Source organism: Macrobrachium nipponense, chromosome 16 (genome assembly GCF_015104395.2).
Source record: "Macrobrachium nipponense isolate FS-2020 chromosome 16, ASM1510439v2, whole genome shotgun sequence".
Classification (NCBI taxonomy): Eukaryota; Metazoa; Arthropoda; class Malacostraca; order Decapoda; family Palaemonidae; genus Macrobrachium; species Macrobrachium nipponense.
In genome coordinates, this window is record NC_087209.1 from 5,361,615 (window position 1) to 5,366,614 (window position 5,000).

The following is a 5,000-nucleotide window of genomic DNA, read 5'->3' on the forward strand; positions in this document are numbered from 1 at the left end:
TAAGAGGCAATTTGAAAAGCTATTAGATATGCTACTAGAATACAACATTCAACAAATAAATCACCTGCCAACAAGAAAGGAAAATACTTTAGACCTAGTATTTGTGAACGAGATGAATTATGTTAAAGAAATAATAGTTTATAATGCGAGTATTTCAGATCATAAGTCATAGAATTAACAGTTCATTCCAAAAGCAAGTGAAAAATAGAGATAAGCAAGAAATGAAAAAGTGGGAAGGATATGGAAAATACAACTTCTATAGTAAAAATATAAAATGGTCAGAAATTAATGAAGAATTAAACAAAGATTGGGATAACATTTTCGTAAGTGATGACATAAGGGTAAATACGGAGATATTATATAAAATTTATGGCGAAAATAATAGTGGATAAATATCTACCGAAGAAGAAAAGTAAACATCATTCATGCATACCAAGAGACAGAAGGATCTTGTTCCAGAAAATCAGAAAGTGGAAAAAAGGTCTTGCAAAAGAAAAAAATGCATGGAAAGTTATAGAACTAAAAAGTAAGATAGAAAATGCAGAACAAAAGATTATACAATCAAAAGAAAATGAAAAACGGGACTTGGAAGAAAAAACCCTATTAAATATCAAGCAAAACCCCAAACTATTATACTCATATGCGAAGAAGATGAATAAAAGAAGAATAGAAATAGGCCCTCTGAGAATTGAAGGGAGATTAACGAATGAAAAAAAGGAAATTTGCAACATACTGGCAGAACGATATAAGAGAGAATTCACCCCTAGAATAGATAATGAAGATAATGATATAGAAGTAAGGGACGAAAATAGTGAATATTTAGCTGACATAGAAATTAATGAAGCTGATATTGTGCAGGCAATTAATGAAATTAAAATGGAGCTGCTGCAGGGCCGGATGGAGTGCCCTGCTATTTTGTTAAAGAAAGTAGTTCATTCTATCGCAAAGCCACTTGCAATATTATTAAGGCAAAGTGTAGATACAGGCAAGATTTATGATGAGCACAAATTAGCATATATCACCCCTACTTTCAAAAGTGGATCAAGACTAGAGGCAAGTAATTATAGGCCTGTGAGTCTAACATCACATATTATGAAAGTGTATGAAAGGGTAATGAAGAAAAATATTATGAAACATTTAATAAAAAATAATTTGTTTAATATAGGACAACACGGTTTCGTACCCGGAAAAAGTACACAAACCCAACTGTTAGTCCACCGTGATAACATATTCAAAAATATGAAAAGCGGAAATGAAACAGATGTGGTTTATCTAGACTTTGCAAAAGCTTTTGACAAAGTAGACCATAATATATTAGCAAAGAAAATTAGAAAACACAATATCGTAGATAAAGTAGGAAGATGGTTAAAGAATTTTTACACAACAGAAAACAGATAGTTATTGCAAACGATGAGAAATCGGATGAAACCAAGGTAATATCCGGTGTGCCACAAGGTACGGTGCTAGCTGCAATATTGTTTGTTATTATGATTGAAGACATAGACAGTAATGTTAAGGATTCGGTAGTGAGTAGTTTCGCTGATGACACAAGAATAAGTAGAGAAATTACTTGTGATGAAGATAGGAATGCTCTACAAAGAGACCTTAACAAAGTATATGATTGGGCAGAGGTAAAAGGATGTATTTAACTCTGATAAATTTGAATCAATAAATTATGGAGACAGAGAAGGAAAGCTATATGCATATAGGGGACCTAATAATGAGACAATCACAAATAAGGAAGCAGTTAAAGACCTTGGTGTGATGATGAATAGGAACATGTTATGCAATGATTCAAATAGCCATTCTTTTGGCAAAATGTAAAGCAAAAATGGGAATGTTGTTACGGCACTTCAAAACAAGAAAAACTGAACACATGATTATGCTTTATAAAACATATGTTCGTAGTCCACTTGAATATTGCAATATGATATGGTACCCACACTATCAAAAGGATATTGCACAAATAGAGAGTGTACAAAGGTCCTTTACAGCTAGAATAGAAGAAGTTAAGGACCTAGACTACTGGGAAAGACTACAATCCTTAAAATTATATAGTCTAGAAAGGAGAAGAGAACGCTACATGATAATTCAGGCATGGAAACAGATAGAAGGAATAACAGAAAATATCATGGAACTAAAAATATCAGAAAGAGCAAGCAGAGGTAGATTAATAGTGCCCAAAACTATACCAGGAAAAATAAGGAAAGCACACAGAACATTAATCCACTACGCACCAGCATCGATAATGCAGCGTCTATTCAATGCGTTGCCAGCTCATCTGAGGAATATATCAGGAGTGAGCGTAGATGTGTTTAAGAATAAGCTCGACAAATATCTAAACTGCATCCCAGACCATCCAAGATTGGAAGATGCAAAATATACCGGAAGATGTACTAGCAACTCTCTGGTAGACATTAGAGGCGCCTCACACTGAGGGACCTGGGGCAACCCGAACGAACTGTAAGGTCTGTAAGGTAAGGTCTCTCTCTCTCTCCGCGGAATAACCACTGGATTAGCTCTGGAAATAATGCAGCCTACAGAACTTTATTTCTTTTTTAGTTTAAAAATAAATTTTGGCCGTTGGGCTCGACAGTGAAGACGGAATCTCTCTCTCTCTCTCTCATTTTTAGTCTTCTTGACGAAAATAAGAAAGAAAATAGAGAGGATATTGCTCAAGCTATTATGGCGTGGAAAAAGAATAGGCCCACAACAAAACAATGCAGGTCTATCTCACCAGAACAATTTTGGTGGAAGGAAAGGTATTATCACGAACTTCATATTAAAATCCCTCTCTCTGTCTGTCTGTCTGTCTGTCTGTCTGTCTCTCTCTCTCTCTCTCTCTAACGCAACTAAAATGCAGTGTTCGAACTCATGGTGAGGACAAAAATAGCTAAAAATAATATTTATTCATTGACTTATAATTCATTTGGGTCAAAATCCTCTCTCTCTCTCTCTCTCTCTCTCTCTCTCTCTCTCTCTCTCTCTCAAATGAGACCGACAATCCAAGAGTTCGATTCCATGGTAAGGATTAAAAATGGCCATTGATTATATAAAATTATTGAGTTATAATCCATTACAGGTCAAAATTCTCTCTCTCTCTCTCTCTCTCTCTCTCTCTCTCTCTCTCTATCTCTCTCTCTCTCAATTGCATCTTCCCATTTCTCTCTCTTCCTCTCAACACTTCCCTTATTTTCCTATCATCGCCATCACCATCATCATCATCATCTCTCTCTCTCTCTCTCTCGTTCGATTCCAGCACGAGAATAGGAAAGATATAGACGCATCGAGTCTGAAAGACCGCAGAGAGAGGAGAGAGAGAGAGAGAGAGAGAGAGAGAGAGAGAGTCTTAATATTAAGTTCGTAGTAAACCCTCCCTTTCAAAATGTGCCATTTTGACAATAACTTGCATTGTCTCTTTGTGGGCATGTTTTTTGTCGTGCCATTATGTCCTTGGCAACATCCTCACATTTCATGGAGAGAGAGAGAGAGAGAGAGAGAGAGAGAGAGAGAGAGAGAGAGAGAGAGAGAATATCTCCAAGAGCAGGACTCAAGTATATAATTCTCTTTTAAACTCATAAAAAAAAATCTTTGGTCACGGCATTATTGCAATAATTTGAGAGAGAGAGAGAGAGAGAGAGAGAGAGAGAGAGAGAGAGAGAGAGAGAGAGAGAGATAGAGAGAGAAGAGAGAGAGTCTATCTTCTCCATTTTTTTTTGTCCACAGCTGACATTCTTATTTGAACCTCTTTACAGAAAAAAAATATCTTATGCTGGCTGCATCATTTTTCTCAGTTGGTCTGGCATGTGCATTTGTTTGTGAATATAGTAAATGCAAACAAGCCTTGTGGGTTGGAAAAGTATCACGTGACTTTTCGTATTGTCCTCTACAACGTTCTTGTCCTCACGTTAAGAATATTTAATTTTCCTTTTACCTGTTTCTTGCTGTTTCATTCATTCCCTATCAGAGGCTGTTGGGATTCATACCCATATAAGCCAAAGGTTCGTTGCGTCAGTTTAGCCGATTATTTTTTTTCCTCTTCTACGATCCGCTAATTCCTCTTTGATTTCTCTTTGATTCCTCTTGGATTCCTCTTATTTCTGCAGCTTCAATGTATTCATTTATTCCTTCAGTGGATCGTCATTTTTGTACATTGATAAGTCAAAGATTTTCTTCCCCAGAAATCAGCCTTTTTCCAACAGTGAGTTCCTCTTTATAATTCCTCATATTTCTGCTGTGTAATTGTATTCTTTTATTCCTTCATACCCAGATACATCAAAGGTTTTATTATTTCCTCAGATATCAGGCGAATGACTTTTGCCTCTTTTTCGAACAGTGAGTTCCTCTTTCCTCTTTATGATTCCTCTTATTTTACTTGTTAAATTGTACTCTTTTATTCCTTCATACCCAGATACATCAAAGGTTTTATTATTTCCTAAGAAACCAGCCGACTGGCTCTCGCCTCTTTTCGAACAGTGAGTTCCTCTTTATGATTCCTCTTTGATTCCTCTTATTTTAGCTGTTTAATTGTATTCTTTTATTCCTTCATAACCAGATATATCAAATGTTTACTTCCTCAGAAATCAGCCGACTGCTTTTACCTCTTTTTCGAACAGCGAGTTCCTCTTTATGATTCCTCTTTGATTCCTCTTATTTTAGCTGTTTAATTGTATTCTTTTATTCCTTCATACCCATCTACATTAAAGGTTTACTTCCTCAGAGATCACCCGACTGACTTTCGCCTCTTTTTCGAACAGCGAGTTCCTCTTTTTCATTCATCTTTGATTCCTCTTATTTTAGCTGTTAAATTGTATTCTTTTATTCCTTCATACCCAGATAAATCAAAAGTTTATTTACTCAGAAATCAGCCGACTGACTTTCGCCTGTTTTTCGAACAGCGAGTTCCTCTTTTTCATTCCTCTTGGATTCCTCTTAGCAGCTCACTCTCTTTTTACTCTTGACGAAGACAGCAGAACACTACCTGGATCACAAAAGGGTAA

At 36.0% G+C, this 5,000-nt stretch overlaps 1 protein-coding gene across 5 annotated transcripts in view; it reads left to right on the forward strand.

Annotated features, from left to right (window-relative positions):
- LOC135195549 (protein Fe65 homolog) overlaps positions 1–5,000 on the forward strand; it is a 1,282,053-nt gene that overhangs the window by 264,382 nt on the left and 1,012,671 nt on the right. The window lies entirely within an intron of this gene.